Source organism: Schistocerca serialis, chromosome 6, assembly GCF_023864345.2.
Source record: "Schistocerca serialis cubense isolate TAMUIC-IGC-003099 chromosome 6, iqSchSeri2.2, whole genome shotgun sequence".
In the NCBI taxonomy this organism is placed as follows: Eukaryota; Metazoa; Arthropoda; class Insecta; order Orthoptera; family Acrididae; genus Schistocerca; species Schistocerca serialis.
Window position 1 is genome coordinate 20,669,741 of NC_064643.1, and position 23,619 is coordinate 20,693,359.

The window sequence follows — 23,619 nt, forward strand, 5'->3', positions numbered from 1 at the left end:
AAATTTGCCTACATCACCCCAGGTATACTTAACTTATTTCACTGCCACACAGATGCTCATGTCCGGTGGAAGTCTCCTCTAGTTCCCCCACTTTTGGCCAGAAGCATTATTTCAGATATCACAATGTCATGACTCACAGCTTTGCACATATCGTACACTGTTAAGGCAGACACCGATACAGCAGCGAGAGCTTCCATCTCCATGCCCGTCTGCCCTCTACACTTTGCCGTGCCAGTTATAATCACACAGTTGAGAGCAGAGTCCGGTTCAATGTCCACAGCCACAGAGGATAAAGATATGTTATGACACAGAGGGATAAGGCTGGACGTCTGCTTGGACCCCACAATTCCCGCCACGCGAGCAACGCTAAGTACCTTCAGGCCATTTTCTCATATGAGTTTCATCAGTTCGGGTCCGACAAAAACCTTTGCTCGTGCTGTAGCAGTCCGTTCTGTCACCAGCTTCGAACCCACGTTGACCATTTTCGCCCTGCCAGACCGGTCAACATGAGTCCGACTTTCGGACTGTGCTCCCAAACTGCAGAAACGGCAAGAGAAGACAGAGGGCTGTGCTCTGTGTGTTTGTTTTGTTAGGAGTCCCGCATTGCACATAATGCTTGGGGCACAGGGAAGCAAAAGAAACTGTTTTCTAGATTCAGTCACTACACTCAAATTACGTGACAACAACTGAGACGTCTGTGTATCCGACACAAACAGGGGCGAAATATTGGTATCTGAGAAGAAGTACTTTTGAAAATCTTGTTTCTGAAGGTTTAACAACTTCCAACTTTGTGCCTTCACGACATCACTACAGCCATCAAGTTCAGGGCCGCCTGGAACAAAAATACAAGCTGTAACAAACAACTCTTCATAATCTGAAAATAGGTTAACTACAAAAGAATTTTTAAGCATTCGTGTTGAAACACCCCCGATTAATTCCTTTACTGGATTTTGGGTAATTTACCGAAGCCACCAAACAGTTAATTATTATGATATATGACCGTGTGCTTAATGGATGAAAGGCTATTGGTTGTTCTGCTGTGGTTTCAGGAGTATTTCAACCGAATGCGGCTGTTCTGGGACGGAATAGCTAATGATTGAAAGTTTGTCTATTGTTAAGAATCACAAAGGTTGTGATGTACAACTGATATATATTTCCTACTAACACACAAATTCTGAGGCAGTTGCTACCTTTGCCTTACACGTCTAATTGTGGTTATCTCTTTTTATTGATTGCTGATTTTCAGTACTTTGTCACACGCAATGCTGATGGTTAACATTCACAACAATCCTCACTGCAATCCATGGTTGTTGCTGGCCGACACGGTTGACGTGAAACACGTAATTCGGCACTTGTCACTTTCTGTTTCTTATCACTTGCGAATCGGCATTAGTGAGAGTCAACCCCACGACGATCAGGGGGACGTGCTCACTCGTCATACTCCAGTGAATTTTACCGTTTACAACTCACTCGACCACCATTCTTGCCCGTCTTTCCTGCTCTACTGGGGTGCACTTAAGAAGGCAGCAGTGTGGTGCATTCTGTGCAGAAAGAGATGGGGAATGCTTTATGGTGCTGTCTGTGTGTTCTCTCTCTCTCTCTTTCTCTTTGTCCCACGACTCACATTTCAGCCACTTCCAACCCTCGTATCTGGCACAGGCCACTGTGTCTGCTTCTGACTCTGCCTAGTAGAATTTATGCGGTCGGAAAGCTATCGCTGTTGCTTTCTAATGTAATACTTGTCATGTTTCCTTTATGCCAGCCATTGTGAACATTAATGGCTAAGTAACCTCATCATACCTAAATGCCTTGTATCGTACACGCACCCCAAAATGCACACTACAGACAGATGTGGCAGAATGACACGATGTCTTTATATTTCATACTTCACCAATTTCCAAATGCACACATAACTTTTGGAGAAGGAGGTAGCATGGAAACAGAAGTGTGTCAAAAATGCCAAGTTCTTCCAGCAATGACAAGCTACATTTAATAAAGGACACTTTTCAGTTGCTCGTGCTAGGGTCTGCCCACAAGGACATGCTTTTGGTCTGATTGACAACATTCCAGCCGGGTAATGCTGCACACCACTGGGTTGAACATACCAGCTGTCAACAGATCCGATACAACAACAACAGAAAGAATGACTTCCCGAACACAGTTGGAAATCACTGATAGAAACAGTATTCCCCTTATTCACATGTGTTTGCAGACCTCTGTTCAGTCATAATGTTTATTGAAATAATGATGGTGAGCACACACTCTGACAGAGTTCAACTTCGTTGTTACATGGTTGTTCAGCTTTTTCCTTCTTTCCTCCTCCCTTTTCTCTTCCCAAAATCTTTTCATTCTTTGACTGTGTTCCTGTTTCCTTTGATATGTACATATTTTCTCTGTTTTCTTCCTTCCCTTTACTTCAAGTTTTATGTTCATAATTTTGATTCTGAATCTGTCTCTTTCATTCATCATTTCCATTCTGATTCCTGCTCGTTTTGGCATTCTTCTATCTCTTTAAACCAACTGGTTTTTTTGATTAAGGCATTTACTACATCCTAAATCCCTTTGTGATTCTGTCGCTGTTCGTTGTGTGTATGTGTCCACAGAATGTTAGTCGGTGTTTTCTGATTGTGACTGAATCTGCCTCTGTGTTCTTATAATTCTCTGGTTGATCTCTTCATCCATATGCCATCTCTGTGCACTGCTCCAAAAAATTTTCTGAGGATTTTGCACTGTATTCTTTCTGCTTTGTGGTGCCTGGTCCACAGATTGTGGTCATTTCTGATGCGAAGAGTGCTTCTGATACTATAACTGTATTATAGCGCATGTGTTTGCCTTGTACTGAAATGTTTCTTTTATTACAGTGTGTCCATGTCAGTTTGTACACTTTATGAAGTTCTTTTGTTTGTTCTATGTTTTCTTCCTTCTTTGATCCACCTATTTGTATTGTTACTATTATATTGAATAATTTAATATATTTTTGTGTGTTTATTATTGTTATTAAAATTGTAGATGTCTGTCGTATGCTAACAGCGAGGTTGCTAGCGAGTTGCATTTTTGAGGGTAGCTGGGTGAGGGGGGGCGGAAACAATAACAAACTGTCACTCCCCCCCCAAATAACCCAACCCTGGATGCCAATACATTTGCTCTGTATAGGTGTTTGTGTCCTGAAGTATGAGTCAATTTAGCAAAAAAAAGCAAAGGAAAGCTTCATGTTCTGGCCCACATAAAAACCAGATGACCAACCACAGTGTAATCCTCTGCAATGGCATCACTGAAAGCAGTATGGTGGGAGGGGGAGGGGGGGGAGTCAGCACACCCTGTTCTGGTCACTGCCAGCTTTCTTGACCTCAGAGTCACTACGTCTCACTCCAACAGTTCCTCAATGAGCATCACAAGGCTTGGTGCACCTCGTTCCAGTCCTCCCACCAAGGAAAACCTCGGGCAGTACTACGGGTGAGTCGCAGCTGAGCAGCTGCCTTCCCCCTGTACCTGCAGTAGCTGCGAGAGGATATTTGTGTTACACATACGCTAAAACTGGTGTAGATGCCACAGGACACTCTTTGGAGTGTCACCTACAAGCACACGCTGCTACACACTTGACAGTGCTAGGTGGCCATGAGTTCTGGCTCAAAGATCCTGCAACTGTGGTTGGAACTTCCCCAGTGTGACTCTCCCATTCTTTAATAGGGTATTTCAGTGTCCGGGGCACGTTCACATTGGACAACACTGTCCAGTACAGGCTGCTGTCTTCCACCCGTGCTCTCTTGCACTGAGCATTGCATCTTGCACAAGTGAGTCATAAGGACTCCCCTCTTCTGTATGTACACTAAAAAAGCAAAATTGTCTTTTCAGACGAAAAAGTAAAATTGTCTCATATCCACATTCTATCCTTAAAAGTATCCTTATGTCTGGGAGACGCAGATCCACCGAGCAGATCCCACCCGACGACCCGTAGCAAGACTGCAGCACAAGAGGCAGGAGTGCCACCTGTTCCCTTTGACGTTTCTGTCTTGCTTTGCCACCTATCAGTAAGTGATGAACCAGCTAAATCTGGACTTTGCTGCCACAAATCAAGAAGCAATGGCTCGGAGACAGCATGAGCTCATTGTCCAACTGACGGGTGGAAGCAACGCAACAGCAACAGCAACACCAACACCAGTCACACCACCAGTGAATATACTAGAGAGGCCCTCAATACCACCACAGTAGTCCTCGAGCTGGAAGTGACAGCTCCGTGGAACAAAGATGGACCTTCGAAGCTGGTGGGTCCAAAATGGAATCAGCAGCAACATACACGAACAACTGAGCCTACTGACTCACACGGCAAATGCAGCGTGCTTTTACCAACACCAGTTCTGAGCATCGGTAATATGAGGGACCATACAAACAATTCTGCAGCACCTCAACTACACAACACTACCCCAGCCGCTACGCAGAACACTACACCGACTGGCTTCCCACTGGTCATAATACACAATTACACTTGCCCCGGCAAGCTAAAAAAGACATTTGTAGAATGTCACTCCCCACAATATACCAAACACAAAACTCACAAGGGACCATGTATCACTGTATGTATGCAACAAAACAGATTGCACAAATCTCCTGAAAATCGTCAAAGCTGGGGGAATTGAGTATCATAAATATAACACCCAAGGGGGGAAAACTCGAATGTACATCGTGAAAGGAGTTGACACCACAACCCTCAATGACATTCTTCATGGTATAATCACAGCTCTCAGCTGGGACTGTGAGAGCATGAGATGAATTCTTGGATTCGTGACACACAGATTGCAGCCAAACTATTTAGTGGAGTTCGATGACACAGCTTACTCCTGCAACTTTCTGACGCAGATGCTCCTGCTTCACATGGTCGTAGTAGAAATATACACACTTCCGTGTGTCCCCCAACAGTGCCACCACTGCCAGCAGTTTGGCCATGCGGCACCCGATGTGATCTGGCACACGGTGCCGCAAATGCACTGGTAACTGTGTAGCACGACACTTTAAACTTGGTACAACTATCAAATGTACCAAATGTGGAGGGGTCCATGTGCAAACTACAGATGGTGTGCAGCATACAAAGAAGCTCTAAGGTGCAAAAGTGCCAAAGACAGACAAGTGGTAACCAGAACAGCTCCAAGACACTCCCCACCCCCCAACCAGTAAGGTGTGGAATCTCTTTTACTGGCATTGTCAGTGGAAGTGGATGAACTGAGGATGCACAGAGCTCCAAAAACTCACGGCACACTCCCACAACAACAGAACCACAACCCACACCTGCAATGCTAGAAACTGCCCCTGTACTGATGACAACACTGCCGGTCCCAGACAACACCAAGTCAACTCTGTCTAGGCCAGATTGTGACACTTGTGATATCACAGAAGACACACCCAAACTAGGGCAACCACAAACACACGAAATAAAACAGAGGTACCCAAAAAACAAAAGAGGGGACACTATCACACCACAACAAATACACCAACAACAGACCAGACAAACATAGGAACACATTAAAAGGAACAATGTAACTGTAACTCACACTCTTGCCCCCCTCACCACAGCAATAACACAGGTGACCCCAGATGAAATACGAACCATGAATAACACACAAGCCAGCCCATCCAGTACACCAACATAAGGACCACCAGCCACCAACACCACCGCCAGCACCTTGGCTGACATAACAAACATTCTCACCACAATCAGAGGCATAGTGGAGACACTATACCCCACTCACATGGCTTAAGATCCTCTTGAGGCTCATCATCGTAACACATGCACAAACTCATGATGGCTACACACAGCCAGTGCATGGCTGCTATACAAACTGCTATCACCACACTGCCCACACACTTCCATAGATAATACACCACAAAACACAAACAACAGTACTTTGACCTAGATGCTATTCTGGAATGCAGATGGGATTGGCAACAAAAGGGCAGAGCTAGCTGCATTTATGGAGGAGAAGGGAATCTGGAATGCTCTCATGAACGAAGCTGAGCTCCAGTCACACAAACAACTACTCTTCTCAAGATATTACATCTACTTTACTGACCACCTGAAGGCACAACTGTGGGTGGAACAGCAATCTTCATATATTGAGACAAAGAATACACAAATATTAAGATCCCTGAACCTGAAAGACTAGAAGCCACAGCTGTTAGGGTCAAGTCAATTGAGTGAACACTACATTGATATCGATATACAATTGATCTGGTAATATCATAACAAGCGATATCAGCACAATACTCAACATAGCATAGTGACTAATAGCCACTGATGATGTTAATGCTAAACACTCTGCTTGGAACTAACAAAGATCAAACACCAATAGCAAAAAAACTATGCGAACATGCACTGCGCCCAAACTACATTACACTAGTGCCAGCTGAGGTGACACTTAAAACAGGGAACAGAGACTAAATGTGATAGACATTAGATGTGATAGGCATTATAGTCACAATCAACATTGAAATTATACATGATTTGGCCTCATCAAACACCTATAATACTTTACTCGCAAGAAACACAGCAGTATGATGAATCTCACAGGATACTGAGCTACAAGCGTGTGAATTGGGCATTGTTCAAGGAAATGCTTGAACAGTCGTATCCCACAAATTCCCAAAATTACACAAAGCAGGAAACTTGTTGAAGCTGTCAAAGCCCTTACCACCGTAGTTCAGGATGCAATAGCAGGTACCATTACAGTACTTATACCACAAGAATGCTCAATGGCCCTGCTCCCAGAAATACAGGGGCCAATGTCAATGAGAGATCATCTCGGGAGATACTGGATGTACAAACAGCATATTAGCAGGCTCCAGGGGATCATACAGGCTAAATTAAAACTTTTAAAACCACAAACTGGGACAATAGACTCGCAGGGCTGCACACCACATGACCTGGAGTGTGGCAAATAGCTGTCCACTCCACCAAGAAGAAATACTACACACCAAGTTTACAAATACCTTACAGACCAGCATACTCCATGGAGGGGAAGCATGAGCTGATGACCAGAACACTAGCAACATCATTCACACTGAATCTGGCTCCTTCCAATCCAGCACTGCTACTTGAAATGGACCAGGAGGTTACATGGCCTGTAACCCAGCCCAAGTGCAATGTAACAATACATACTGCTACACATGAAATTACACAGGTTATTAAGCACAAAACAACTAGAAAAGCTCCTGGTCCCAATCACTTTCAAAACCATGTCACCCAGGAGTTCACAAATAAAGCTATAGAGCATCTCGCACATATGATGAATACCATTCTACAACATCAACACTTCCCTGTCCTGATGTTCAGGAAGCCAGGGAAATACCACTCCCTACCACAAAATTATGGAGCCATCAGCCTGCTGAGCTCCCTGAATAAGATTGTTGAGAAGATGATTCTCAAACATCTTACTATGCACTGCAACACCAATGACTCGCTGAGACTGGAGCAATTTGGATTCAGCAATCACCACTCCACAACACAACAACTCCTCCGTGTAGTAGAACATATTACACACACCCCCAACACCATAAAGCTACAGGAGCACTGTTCCTGGTCTTCAGTCATTTACGGAACAATCGTCTCATTCGCAAACTCTGCACTGCTAGTCTCTCTGACGAGCTCGTACACCTTACACACTCATATCTCACTCACAGAAGCTTCAACACCGACATTCAGGGCAAACAGTCAACACAACACAGTATACAAGTGAGAGTACTCCAAGGCAGCATCCAAGGGCCCCTCTTGTTTAATCTCTACGTCAATGACTTTCCAACTGAACAAAACACAATGGCAACCATCTACGCAGATGACACTACCATCCTAGTGCAAGACTGGAAACCATCAGGCATAATTCGCAACTGCAAACAAAACTGCCTAGCTGGAACGACAGTGTGTTAAAGCAAATGCTGACAAGTGTGAAGCAGTTCTGTTCACTGACAAACCATAACAACTGCACAATCATTAAGTGTTCTGGCATACCCACAAGCACTGGAATGAAAATTAAGATCGCAAGAGCAAAGAAGGCAGTGAACACACCGTCAGCGAATAGCCCACTGGCAAGGACCACACCACAATGGGAGCAGGCCCCTAGACAAAGAGAATATAAGTGCCACTCCTGCCAGCCTCGGCCACTCAGTATTTGGACAGGATTAGGACAGTATACGGACAGGCCTAGCGCAGAATGCTACAATAACAGTTACTAGTGATCCACAAGCTGTGTGTGAAACTTGCACGAACATTGTATATAGCAAAGGACTCGGATTTATACTGCATGTCGCCTATTGCTTGCGACACTATTGTAAATTCCAGGTCAAGCATTGTCAAGCTTCTTATTTGTAATAAAAACTATTAATGTTGTTTGCTTGAATTGTTGTATAGCATTTTGAGAATGCAGCATCCTTTAGGCACCCTATATGAGATGAGTGGGTAGGACCCCACATTAAGACTGCAGACAAATAACACTACACACACGCCCAATACGTTTCAGTGTGAAAGTCAAATACTTCAGTGACAGGCCAACTGAGCAAATGCAAGGCTCAAACAGTGTTACTCTAAGCTCAACAGGTAAAGCACACTGAATAGGAGGATATCGAGGTCCGTGTACATGATACTGATTAAACCCATGATGATACATGCAGCTGCAGTCTGGGGTTACGTGGCTCTGACCGCCTGTGCCGCCTACAGGTGATACACAACGAAGTGCACCACAGTCCACACACACTGTCGACCTTCACAGAGAATACTGCCTTGAGACTCACACACAGATATTCAAAAAACTCACCACACTACTGTACAGGAACTTGAGACACTCTGACAATCACTTCATTCTTAACCTGGGAAACTACGACCACAACCACGGGTGAAAACACAACTGCTGAAAAACACTTCTATCTAGGGACAATTAATCACCTGTGGACAGCACAAGCTCACAGACAAAATAAACACTGGTGAATTCCTGCATTACAGCAAAACTAAATGGCATTGCCAGCTGCAAATATCTAGCTGACCAACTGGCAATACGGGAAAGCAGTATTGCACACTAAACATAAACATATCCAACCAAACCTCTTTATGGCCAATTGACCACTCGTATAATGACCTTGGCATGTTACCAGTACAGATGCTGCAGGTGGCCCAGGAGAAACTCAGGTGCACAGCCCAGGAGTACCCCTCCTCAATAGGACTGACACCCGTAAAGAGCTTAGAGTTAAGAAAACTGTTTTATATTCAGGTGCAACACCCTTTTAACATCTCCCAGCCGAAATTAGGAGCAATCTGGAAATCCCCAAATATTCAAATTTAAAGTAAAAAATGTTTTATTAGCCAGTCCACCAATAATTTACCTGGATATGTGAATTTACCTACCTGTCCCAGCTCAGATACACAACGCACAAACACTTTCTAACAGAAAACCATATTTAGCCATGCAACATATTCTCTAGGAGCAGACAGGTATGGTAGATGGTTTACTCCACAGAGGGAAGCTGGCAGCAGCTTTGGAATGCCTTTTGAAGTGGTGATTCCATCATAATAATAGCCTATGTGCAGGTACGGTTGGTTCTCCACGGAACAGAAACTACTGTACTGGTCCCAACGTGGCATTGACAGCATAAAGGACATTGCACAGGAAGGAAGTATATGAATTTATCAGAATAAGTTTAGATGACAGTGTCCTGTGTAGAATTAAATGCCCATTTAGCATGAAGTATTAAATCAAAATAGTGGCAGAGCAGTTTAAGTAGCAGAGCATTGGCTTTTTTCAAGTAGTTGCTTCTCTGTATATTTATAAAAATAAAATGATGTAGAACTGATCCCCTTGAATAATGATTAATGTGAGCAGATTAGTAGTAGATGAAAATGGTTGTTAGTAGTTCAGTGGCACTTCTCACTTACTCGTTTTACACCCCTGAAGGCTCTCATCGGTGATGGAGCTGTTGGAATATTACATGTGAATGAATGGCTGAACTCAACAATTTTCAAGGTATTCAATATTCTTGTACAGTGCATTCAAAACAAAGTTATATAAAAATGAAGAGGGATGTGTACTTCATAAACTGGCTTGCCAACAAGCACACAACGAAGCAGTGTGATGTAGCTTACTCAAGCACCTCAGTTTCGCAGGAGACCCTGAGGCAACAAGTACACGCATCATGTTTGCTCACTGTTTTTTATTGCCTGTGCTCGAGCACAGTATGAAATGTATTAATTTCCTTCTCCAATCTGTGGCTGCTTCCCATCTCTAATTAATTTGTCGTTAACAGGATGTTAATTGTAATATTCCCTTTAATGAACTCATTTTCAGCAAATTGCTAAGCTGGTAATCTTCCTTTTTGTATTGAATAATAATAGTAACTCTGACATTTACATGAAGAGGCATACCAGCAGCAGCAGTTAGCTGTCTTTTAAACTTCATTTGATGCATCCAGAACATTGGAGATATACTGCAACGTTAGTAGGACATATTTACTGAGAAAAATCATACACGACACACTTGCCTCCACTGAACGCATCCACACCCATTAATGTACAGGCAAAAATCCACAAAACCTAACATTCTAGAAGTGGAACAAAATGAATAATATTTTTCAAATACAGTGCTTAAAAAAGTTTCACACTGCCCCCACAGCTTGCATACTTTGTTTTTAACCCATTTGTAGGCACATTTTTTGTAGCAGCCCTGTAAAGTTAATTGTTTTGGTATCATTTTAGAAGTTTCAACTAAATTTAATTTTTGATTATTTTATTTTTGTGATTTAGGAGCAAAAAACTATAGTAGTAAGTATACTTCCCACTGTCTTTAGTAAGCTGTTATGAGTTACTACTACATGTGAAAAAAAGGAATTTTCTGTTTTTATTTGACTATCTATTTTACAATCCTAGAAACTTCATTTAACACTGCTTAAAGAAACGAGCTGAGACAAGTCACAATAGCATATATTGCAGAATGAAACAATGTGTTCTGTTGTAACAAGTGACAACAGCACTGATGTCATGACAAACAGGCACCAGTGGTTTAGCATATTATCACAAAAGGTCAACCACATCCAGAGGAGGTACAACATTTTCCCAAGAGCATAGTAAAACAACTAAATTAGTGGTAAGTATGGTCAGTTGGTGGTAAGTATCTTTTCTGCAGTCCAAAAAAGAAATTAATTTTGTGGTAAGTATATTCCCCTTGTATCACGGAAAAATTACTTTGGTAGTAAGCATACTTCCCAGTGGCCTTCAAAACAACATTATTTGGTGGCACGTATATTTGCAACTGCTTCTGAAAGGAACAAGTGACATTTAATGACAATTAAAAGCTACATTTCATAACAGACAGAAAGTTCAGCTGGTGCAGCTAACTAACATCAGGTGCCAGGTGCATACAGAGCTCGTATGATGTGTTCTCAGGAATACAGTAAAGAAATACAGTTAATGGGAAGTACACTTCCCACATCCTGTGAAATGGTTAAATCAGGAACTTCTCTCAAAATATATCGAGCGAGGTGGCACAGTGGTGAGCTCACTGGACTCACATTCAGGGCAACTAACAGTTAAAGTCCATGCATTACTCTCCTGTGGCAACCTGTTCATCTCAGAGTAGCCCTTTCAACCTGAGACAATGTAGGTCGAATGAATGACGATACAGCTACAGTAGTTTGGTGCGTGTGGTAAACTTAGCAGTTAAGCTTTACCACGTAGTCATTGCTATGCGTCAGGCTCTCCATCCATATTTATACTAGAGAGCCTTTTTCACGTGCATCGTCTGGTTTGAATTGATTGCTTATTTTTCTTTGATCTGATAAGTGCCGTTCTCTTTGTTATAGGTGTTTCCGTCACTCTAAGCTCAAAACGCAGTATCATACTGTGCCATGCATTGTTTGTCGCATTCTGATTATGCGTGTTTATGGCCTGTCGCCGCTCGCGGGATGGCTTGCTTATGCGCACGCTACTGCCGCTTACAATTAAAAAAAAAAAAAAAGAGAGAGGAATCATCTCATCAGTGAAACAATGGCAAGAGACTGCTATTTGTTGTTACTTACACTGCTGGTTTCTTTGATAATGATCAACAAGAACCATATAATAGACTGCATATGATAGATGTTCCAAACGAAAGTTAAGCGAAAAATTTTCTCCGTTTGAAAATTTTTGCAGACGCCTCTTTAGTGCATTACATTCTGCACAGAAATTAGAGCCATCTTAGGTTTAAAAATCTAGTCAGTTGCCGTGCTTCATTTCTGACTGTATCACTATTCAGCATAGGAATAATACGAATATAAACATGACATGATATATATATTCTTCCGCGTTTGCTGTTGTCTCACTCTAGTTTCATAGTTTATTAGGAAGACAGGATTTAAATGAGATAGCAGGAAACATGTAGGAATACATGGCAAAATGTTTACATTCGAATTATTCTTATGGTGAAGAGAATACTGGATGTGATTCACAATTCATAAAAGTTGCTATTAACAACCATCTCTTGTCACAGGTAGGACAAAAATTCAGAACGTAGACTTGGCCATATTGACAAACATCCCAAACAGTCTTCCAGTCGGATTTTCATAGTACATTGAAAGGCTGCAACATTCGGAGATGAAGAATACGGAATTTGTATTTACTTTGTTGGATAAAGTATGGAAATGCAGTGGTTGAACCTTGGGGCAGAGAAAAAAGCTCGTCTTCCACCCCCACCCCTGTTTTTTTTTTAGTTTGTTTACTGACGCATAGGTTTTGGCGCCAGTATTTATCTTTGTGCCTGCAAAGCATGCCTGTGTAGTGCTACATATATTCGACGGCAGAAGTTAGTTGTGGCAGCACCTACCAACATTTTTCAGAACTTCCGCTTACTTTGCACTTGATTCTAAGCCGCAGGCAGTGTTTTGGATTACAAAAACCGGAAAAAAGTGCAGCTTAGATTCGAGTAAACACAATTATGTCTTTTGTGAATCTCGGGAAGCATACTTGCCAACCACTTAGTGGTTTTACAAAGCTTTTGGGAATATATATTACCATCTGTAGATGTACCTGGTATCTTGTGATAGTACACTGTACCAGATGCATAAAAATTGCTACAACAAACAGTTTTTGTTTATTGTCAGATCACTACTATCGTCACTTGTGTAGTTGGAAAAAAAAATTGCCTCATTTTCACAGAGGAAAATAGCAGCTCACAAAAGGGCTCTAGGAGAATTACACTACCACTACAGTTTTTGTACTAAACCACAAAAATAAAATTACAAAAATAAATAAATAAACAAACTGATCACATGTCCAATATAACATCAAAAAATTTGACGTTGCAAAGGGATTAAAGCGTTAATGCTTAAAGACTGCCCAGGCATTGTTACTTTACAGTAAGAATGCTTATCAGCATGGAAAGTTACCACACAATTGGCAAACGCTACAGCGACATCAAATGAACATTCCACAGCCTTTGCAGTAACAAAATGTTAAAAATCAGCACTACAGAGATTGCTCAGAGCCAACAACAACTGATGACTGCTAACTTCAAATTATAGCTGCCAGGTAATACCTCGGGAACTTACTGTAACTGCACTGTGACTTTTTTTGCAGATAATGGGGAGAGCTGTGTTGACTCACACGGTACACAACCATCTCGACACATTCAGTGGGGTCTCTAGGTGTCCATTATGTACTACAGTACAAACCCCCGAGGAATGTAGTGCACAAAGAATCGTGGTGTACATGGAAACCGGTGGATGGCAAGCGACAATCTTTTTAAGGAGCACTAGTGAGAAAATTTAGAGAAATGGCTGTTGACGCTGACTGCAGAACAATCTACTGCGACTAATAGGCATATAGACAAGTCATTTTGCCCTCACTCTGTTTGTGGTGCAACAGGAAAGGAAATTACTAGTGGTGATACAGGGTGTCCTCCAGCGGAACTTGGATCAGTGGTATTGTATTCCTTTCACAATAAGTGAAGCATTTCTTTGATACCTGATGATCCTTGTAGAAGGGTGCGGAAATGGCCAGGTACCAATGCATGTCTCAAGTGTGAAGACCCACAGATTCAGCACATAGTTGAGTCAGTCTGGTTTTGGTCTGGTGTCACCTATGGATATCAAATGCTTCTAACAACTAGTAAGTATAATTTGAGAGCTGTGCAGTATCAGAACTGAATCCTCCAACCTACTGTCTAGCCAACATAATGTCAAAATTTCAGCAATGGGTCTCTCGACTAATAGTGCACTATGGCATAGGTCCTGTTCTTAGCATGCATTTATTGTAATTTCCTGCTTAATGCAAAGTCCTAAGCAATTGGAAAAAAGCACGGTAATTCCTGTATATAAGAAGAGTAAAAAAATGGACCCACAACATTACAATCCAATATCCTTAACAATGGTTTGCTGCAGAATTCTTGAATGTATTTTCACTTTGATTTCCACGAGACAGAAAAGCTTCTGTTCACAAATCAGCACAGATTTAGAAATCATCGTTCATGTGAAACTCGACTTGCTCCTTTCTCACAAGATATCCTGCAAATCAGCGATGAAGGGAACAGGCAGATTCCACATTGCTGTTTCCAGAAAGTGTTTGCCACAGTGCGCCACTGCAGACTGTTGATGAAGGTCTGAAATTACAGATTAGGTTTCAAGATATGTGAATGGCTCGAGATGACTTCTTGTGTAGTAGAAGCCAGAATGTCGTCCTTGATGGTGAGTGTTCATCAGAGGCAGGGGTATTGGGGTTATTCTCAGGAGTGCCCCGGGGAAGTATGATAGGATCACTCTCATTCTCTATACAGGGTGTTACAAAAAGGTACGGCCAAACTTTCAGGAAACATTCCTCACACACAAATAAAGAAAATACGTTATGTGGACATGTGTCCGGAAATGCTTAATTTCCATGTTAGAGCTCATTTTAGTTTCGTCAGTATGTACTGTACTTCCTCGATTCACCGCCAGTTGGCCCAATTGAAGGAAGGTAATGTTGACTTCGGTGCTTGTGTTGACATGCGTCTCATTGCTCTACAGTAACAGCATCAAGCACATCAATACGTAGCATCAACAGGTTAGTGTTTGTCAGGAACGTGGTTTTGCAGTCAGTGCAATGTTTACAAATGCAGAGTTGGCAGATGCCCATTTGATGTATGGATTAGCACTGGGCAATAGCCATGGCGCGGTACGTTTGTATCGAGACAAATTTCCAGAACGAAGGTGTCCCGACAGGAAGACGTTTGAAGAAATTGATCGGCATCTTATGGAGCACGGAACATTCCAGCCTATGACTAAGCGAGTGGGAAGACCTAGAACGACAAGGACACCTGAATGGACGAGGCAATTCTTCGTGCAGTTGACGATAACCCTAATGTCAGTGTCAGAGAAGTTACTGCTGTACAAGATAACATTGACCACGTCACTGTATGGAGAGTGCTACGGGAGAACCAGTTGTTTCCATACCATGTACAGCGTGTGCAGGCACTATCAGCAGCTGATTGGCCTCCACGGGTACACTTGTGCGAATGGTTCTCCAACATTGTGTCAATCCTCATTTCAGTGCAAATGTTCTCTTTATGGATGAGGTTTCATTCCAACGTGATCAAATTGTAAATTTTCACATTCAACTTGAGTGGGCTGACGAGAATCTGCACGCAATTGTGCAATCACGTCATCGACACATATTTTCTGTGAACGTTTGGGCAGGCATTGTTGGTGATGTCTTGATTGGGCCCCATGTTCTTCCACCTACACTCTATGGAGCATGTTATCATGATTTCATACCTGTGCTGCTAGAACATGTGCCTTTACAAGTACAACACAACATGTGGTTCATGCACGATGGAGCTCCTGCACATTTCAGTCGAAGTGTTCGTACGCTTCTCAACAACAGATTCAGTGACCGATGGATTGGTAGAGGCCGACCAATAGCATGGCCTCCACACACTCCCAACCTCAACCCTCTTGACTTTCATTTATGGGGGCATTTGAATACTCTTGTCTACACAACCCCGGTACCAAATGTAGAGACTCTTCATGCTCATATTGTGGACGGCTGTGATACAACACGCCATTCTCCAGGGCTGCATCAGCGCATCAGGGATTCCATGCGACGGAGGGTGGATGCATGTATCCTCACTAATGGAAGACATTTTGAACATTTCCTGTAACAAAGTGTTTGAAGTCATGCTGGTACATTCTGTTGCTGTGTGTTTCCATTCCATGATTAATGTGATTTGAAGAAAAGTAATAAAATAAGCTCTAACATGGAAAGTAAGCGTTTTCGGACACATGACCACATAACATATTTTCTTTCTTTGTGTGTGAGGAATGTTTCCTGAAAGTTTGGCTGTACCTTTTTGTAATATCCTGTTTAGACTGGTGGTCCAAAACATTATGACCTGCTTAATAGCTTGTTTGTCCATCTTTGGGACAAAATACATCACTGATTCTGCATATCAGGGATCAGACAGCTTGTTGTTAGGTTTGAGGAGGTATGAAACATTAGATGTCTACACACAGGTCTTGTAATTCACGTAAATAACATATCACTGATTTGCATACGTGGTAATGATGCTTGATAGCGATCCAGATGGGTTCTTTAGGTTTACATCAGGCAAATTTGGCCACCAAGACATCAACATGACGTCACTATAATGCTTTTCAAACCTCTGTAGCATGATTCTGGCTCTGAGACACAGACATTTACACTGCTGAAAGATTACATCGCTGTCGGGGAAGACATCAAGCATGAAGGGACATAGGTGATTCACAGCTGTCAGCATGTCTTCGATTACTACATGCAAGTGCAGGAGAATGTCTCCCAAGCATAATGCTGCTCCCACCAGCCAGCATCCGTGGTGTGCTGCACATTTGGAGCTGCCATTCACCTCAATGATGGTTTTTGTGGAGACACCTACCAACCTAGTGTAGCAAAAATGGGATTCACCCAAAGAGCCAACATTTCCATTGATTGATGGTTTAATCCGAATGGTCCTGTGCCCACTACAATCACAACTGATGATGTTGTTGGGTAGACATGTGAACATGTAGGAGTGGTCTGCTGCGGAGCTCCGTGTTCCAGAATTTACAATGAACAGTGTGCTATGGAACACTTGTGCGTGCACCAGCATTGTGCTACAAATCACCATCTATCCACATTGCAGCCAGACATGCCTCCAAACCCCAAGTACTGTGAAGAGTCATGGATGTCTAACCATTTAGCACCTAGTGATAGATAGCTCATGAACATTTGACCAGCACTGCCGCTTTTGAGATGTGTGTCACAGGCTCAGCATAATAATAATCTGCCATTTATCAAAATCACTTATCTCAACTGATTTCCCCATTTGCAGCCCATATCTTACCTAAAGTGAGCCCCCATCTGCGTCTGCTCTATTTACATATTTTTGTTACTGCATCACATGCCCCCAAATCCACCAGGCAGCATCCAACTCGCAGTGGGCAGTGGTCATAATGTTTTGGCTAATAAGTGTACATTAAGGATCTGACAGCCAACGTGGCCAGCACTATGAGGCTGTTTGCTGATGACGCTATTGTGTATGAGCAAATGTCGCCATTGAGTGACTATAGGAGGATATAAGATGACTTGGACAAAATTTGTGATTGGTGAGATGAATGGAAGCTTACTGTAAATATAAAAAAATGTAGGTTAATGCAGATGAGAAGGAAAAAAAAATCCCATGATGTTTGAATACAGCATCAGTAGTATGCTGCTTGACAGTCATGTCAATTAAATACCTAGGCATAATGTTCCAAAGCAGTAAAACATGAAACAAGCAAAATTGGTTGTAGGGAAGGCAAATGGACAAATTGGTTTATTGCAAGAATTTTAGGAAAGTGTAGCTTATCTCTAAAGGACACAACACTAGTGTGACCCATTCTTTAGCATTGCTTGAGTGTTTGGAATCTGCACGACATTGGATTAAAGGAAGACATTGAACCAATTCAGAGATTTGTCACCAGTAAGTTTGACCAGCACATAAGTATTATAGAGATGCTTCATGAACTCAAATAGCAACCCCTGGAGGGAAGATGATATTCTTTTCACAAAACACTATTAAACTATTTAGGTACCTCGTACTTGAAGCTGACTTTAGGTCGATCCTACAGCGACCAATTTACAATTCATGTAAAGGCCACAAAGACAAGAGAAATTAGGGCTTGTACAGAGGTATATAGACTATCATTTTTCCTAGCACTATTTGTCAGTGGAACAGGGCAAGAAATTACTAAGGTGGCTTGTGGGGTATGTACGTAATTTTAATCAGCATGATAGATACATTTTTGTACATGTTTACTTTCAAGGAACTTTGTTGTGCTGTTCTTTTTTAATAAAAACAAATACAAAGCTCGTGTGGGGTATGTACGTAATTTTAATCAGCATGATGGATACATTTTTGTACATGTTTACTTTCAAGGAACTTTGTTGTGCTGTTCTTTTTTAATAAAAACAAATACGAAGCTCGTGCTTATTCACTCCATTCCTGGCTAATGAAAGTATCTATTGTAATTATCATCTTTCTCATGTTCCCAGTACCTCGGAAACTCTCTGTCAATTGCATTTCTTTTTATTTGGCATTTATGGTGTGGACATCTTGGAATTCACGAGCATCTATTCTGTTATCAGAAACATTACATTCTCTTCAGACCATTCTGCTGCTCAAAGATCTTGAGTTGAAGACAAAAGTTCACTGATGAAACACCAAAATTTAGCTCTTTCTCTCCTGCTCTCACCAATGCAGAGATGATGGAGACTTCGTTTGACAGTTCATCGAAGGACTGATAATGGGCAGAACATGAGTGAACACCTGTGAATGCTAACCAAATGCAACAGAATGGTGTCTGCTTGTGCTCAGCTACTGTTCAGAGCCACAGAGAATTCTTGTTCATTTGTGTCCGCTCCAGTGAAAAATGAGTTTCAGACCTGCAGTCCAGTCTTTTAAGTTTAGCAGGCAGATGGATCAGTCATGTTTTGGGCCAGTATGGTATACAGATGTCTGACACATATCATTTCTAATGAGGCTATTTGAGGGCTGTGCAATTTGATGACAGGATCCTCGAAACTACTGACCTGTCATATAGTCGACATTTGGATGATCATTGGTTGTGTTTCAAGATGACAATGCACAAGTACACCATGGGATATGAATGATGGAGGAAATCAAAGTCAAAATGAGGGCAGCTCAGTCTGTATTATTGTAAAATATTAGGAGAGAGAGAGTCACGGACATGATATGCGAGTTGAGATGGTAATCACAAAAAGAAATACTTTTTTGCTGTGGCAAGATCTTTTCACAAAATTCCAGTCTCCAACTTCATCCTCCAAATGCAAAAACATTTTAATTTTCATAGCACTCACCTTCATAGGGAAAAATGATCGTTATAATAAAACACAACAAATCAGAGATCACACAAAGCAATTTGAGTGTTACTTTTCCCCACACATTGTTCAAGAGTGGAACGGTAGAGAAACAGTATGAAAGTGGTTTGATAAATCCTCTGTCAGGCACTGATTTGTGAAATGCAGAGTAGTCATATAGATGCAGACATTTCATATCCCATAAGCACGGTGGTTGTGGAGGTCTAGTGGGTAGCGCACTAGACTCCAATCAGGAGGTCCTGGGCTCGATTCCCCATAAAACATAAAAGTGGGGATTTTTCCTTGTTCCAGTGACTGCAGGATCGCCCCAGGTGACACCAACCTGCTATCAGATGACTCCTGGGGATGTTTCCCAGGGGTAAAAGGAAGCTGGGGTGATAGGCCATAACCCTCTCCCTCCTAGTGCCACGGTGAACAAAGGCTGCACCCTACCTGCTGTCAGGACAACAGCCCAGTCACTGCCTGCCATCATAGACCTTACTTTAACTTTTATGTTGTATGCGTCTGAACAATTACTTTAACACAGAACAAATACAGAAATGAACAAGACCAGAATAATTAACATATTCTGTTGGATTTTCAGTTGCGGCTATATCATAAATTAAACAACAACAGAAAGACATCTTCAATCAATTTTCTAAAATTCATGACATAAAAGTATTGTATAAATCATTAAAACTCTACTGTACTCTATCGAAATTGTAATACTCCTGGGTAGATGCCAACGTTAGCATGCAGCTAGAGCCAGTGTTGACATGATTTTTAGGCTGTTGTCCACATCCAACTAGATGAATAGCAGACTGGTATGCACACCCCACATCAGTTACATGATCCTCAAACATTTTGAAAACATTCTCACACTTTCACACACGATAATATTAGATACATACAGATACAGGGTACATACCTTTCACCCTGGTGTGGGTTGGATGGTTGGGGGGGAGGTGGCATGGAAAGGGCATCTGGCCACAATTTACCATTAATACTGCCAAATCCACATTAACATGCTGAGACTGTGATAGCAGGGGATAAAGACTAAGAAAAAGAAAAAGTAAAATGTATCAAAGTTGTGAGGTAAAAGTTTGTGCCCACTGCCAGAAGAAAATTCACTCCAGATTTAATGTTGCAACAGTGCATATGGAGTACATGAAATGATCACATTTACAGATCAATACTGCAAATGCTTCTCAGCTAGCATGTATCGGCCCATGCCAAAACACACACATTAGTATGTGGTGTAGCCCTCACTGGTGACAATGCAGGCACTGACTATAGCATTCAGTCGATAGTACAGATGGCAAAAACTGTCCTGAGATAAATTATGTCACACATGCTCAATCTGTTCAGATAGTTATGTAAGAGTTGTTGGTTGACAAGTTGCACGAGTCACTTCTCATCCCATGTTCCCACATGTGCTCGGTTGGAGACAAACTCGTAGAACATGGTGGCCCGGGAAGTCACTGCTCATCTTTCTGAGAACACTGAGTTTCGTGGGCAGTGTGTGGGTCAACACTGTACTGTTGGAACAGTACATTACCTTCCAGTTGCAAGAATGCAAAAATAACGGGTGTAACATCATTCTGTATGTACCAAGTGCAGAAACACCACAGACGAATGAGAGTTGTAGTTTATCGCCTGGGGTGGGGCCACTGTATCTTGGACGAATGCACTCTACAAGAGAGTGCTCACCAGATTTATGTCATTTGCTGATACGACCATCACTTGTCTGCGAGCGGAATCTGCTTTCATCACTTACAACCATGGCGTGCCATGCCATCCTCAAAGAGATCCTCTGATGGCACCACTCGAACCATGCATGTCAGTGCTGAGGCACGATTGGAAGACGGGATAGATGTGTGCACGTCCGTAACGCAACTGGCAATAACTGCTTCGCAACAGTTTGTGTTGACACATCTGGGCCTCACAAGACCTTTTATCTGTGCTGTGGTAGCCGTACGATCTGCAACTGCTGCCCTTTCAGTACAACAATCCTAGTGAGCATCTGTGCTGTGTGGATGTCCAGAACCTCGACTACGTGTGTGAGAATGTTCACGTGACTACTGATACTAGCAATGTTGCATAACTGACGCAGCACATCCAACTTGTGTGGCAATTCCCCCGAAAGGACCATCCTGCCACTCGGAAGCCCACAATTTGACCCCTTTTTAAACTCACTCGTTGGCTATAAGAATCACGAGTGTGCCTTCCTGGCATGGTTGCCTGCTTGCTTCACATGTCTGCATCACACTGGCTGTGAGCATTTCCTAATAAAGGGTAGACACATATAGCACTCTGATAGCTATGCCATTACACTATCTGTTGGCGGATGACACTGAAACCATTGCCAGTACATCTACTATTCCCAGGTGACATGTGTTGTCATCAGAACAAAATTGACATTGTGTTTCCAGGTGTACAATATAAGCTGTATCAGCAGAAACATGTGACTAAAAAGATGCTAGCCTTACATTATTCTTGCACATTATCATTATCTTTGATGTTAATATGACAAGAAACATGAAAAATGCAATATTGAAAGTGAAGTTCATGGGAGAGATCTATGAACCGTTCAAAGTAAAGACAGGAGTGAGGCATGAGGATGGCCATCACCCACTCTATTTAACTCAGTTTTGGAGAAAATAATCAGGACATGGGACAAAAGAGACAGATGGGTGAAGACTGAACTGTCGCCCTCCAAGTGCCGTGCCAAACAAAGACTGCACTCTACGTGTAGTCAGATCATGTCACACACCACACCATGACTTTCGAAATATATATGCACATGTAGATAAAATGTCTGGCCTTTGCTGATGATATAGCCATCATAACAAATAACAGAAAAGAAGACAAAAAAGCTCTACAAACCCTTTATCAAATCTCAATCAAAACGGGACTACAAATCTCAAATGAAAAAAACTTGTACATTGACACAATGTAAAGAGACAGACACCCACTGGTAACAAAGTATGGGAAGATATCACATGAAGAAAGTTTCCAGTGCCTGGAAGAGGTTACACAGAAAATAAGACTGAACTCAACATCCAATGAAAAAAGAATCACAAAACTACATAAGGTATTCAGACTTATATGGAACAATTATAACAAAAGAAGTTTTTCCATCAATGCCAAATTAAGACACTGTAGTACAGTAGTTACCACAGGCCTTGTACACCTCAGAACAACAGCCATGAAGGGAAGAACAAAAATCAAAGAGATGGAAAAACAGAAGGAAAGATCTACAGGCCAGTTCAGAGAGAGGGGATCTGGATAAACATATTGACAAAAGAACTGTACAAATACAAACAGAGGATTAAAAACAGCACCAGGTAAACAAGGACAAGGTTCTAGAGACACATACAAATTATGCACAAAAACAGACTTACCAAGAATATTTTTTATATACACTCCTGGAAATTGAAATAAGAACACCGTGAATTCATTGTCCCAGGAAGGGGAAACTTTATTGACACATTCCTGGGGTCAGATACATCACATGATCACACTGACAGAACCACAGGCACATAGACACAGGCAACAGAGCATGCACAATGTCGGCACTAGTACAGTGTATATCCACCTTTCACAGCAATGCAGGCTGCTATTCTCCCATGGAGACGATCGTAGAGATGCTGGATGTAGTCCTGTGGAACGGCTTGCCATGCCATTTCCACCTGGCGCCTCAGTTGGACCAGCGTTCGTGCTGGACGTGCAGACCGCGTGAGACGACGCTTCATCCAGTCCCAAACATGCTCAATGGGGGACAGATCCGGAGATCTTGCTGGCCAGGGTAGTTGACTTACACCTTCTAGAGCACGTTGGGTGGCACGGGATACATGCGGACGTGCATTGTCCTGTTGGAACAGCAAGTTCCCTTGCCGGTCTAGGAATGGTAGAACGATGGGTTCGATGACGGTTTGGATGTACCGTGCACTATTCAGGGTCCCCTCGACGATCACCAGTGGTGTACGGCCAGTGTAGGAGATCGCTCCCCACACCATGATGCCGGGTGTTGGCCCTGTGTGCCTCGGTCGTATGCAGTCCTGATTGTGGCGCTCACCTGCACGGCGCCAAACACGCATACGACCATCATTGGCACCAAGGCAGAAGCGACTCTCATCGCTGAAGACGACATGTCTCCATTCGTCCCTCCATTCACGCCTGTCGCGACACCACTGGAGGCGGGCTGCACGATGTTGGGGCGTGAGCGGAAGACGGCCTAACGGTGTGCGGGACCGTAGCCCAGCTTCATGGAG

The 23,619-nt window shown here is 42.5% G+C and overlaps 2 protein-coding genes across 2 annotated transcripts in view; both read right to left on the bottom strand.

The window, feature by feature from the left end:
* LOC126484637 (molybdenum cofactor biosynthesis protein 1-like) overlaps positions 1 to 23,619 on the bottom strand; it is a 336,598-nt gene that overhangs the window by 133,516 nt on the left and 179,463 nt on the right. The window lies entirely within an intron of this gene.
* The window catches only part of LOC126484638 (molybdenum cofactor biosynthesis protein 1-like), a 94,388-nt gene continuing 70,807 nt past the window's right edge, over positions 39 to 23,619 (bottom strand). Inside the window, exon 6 of the mRNA XM_050108230.1 lies at positions 39 to 832. The gene's annotated coding sequence lies outside the window, so the exon portion shown is untranslated. The remainder of the gene's footprint in view (positions 833 to 23,619) is intronic.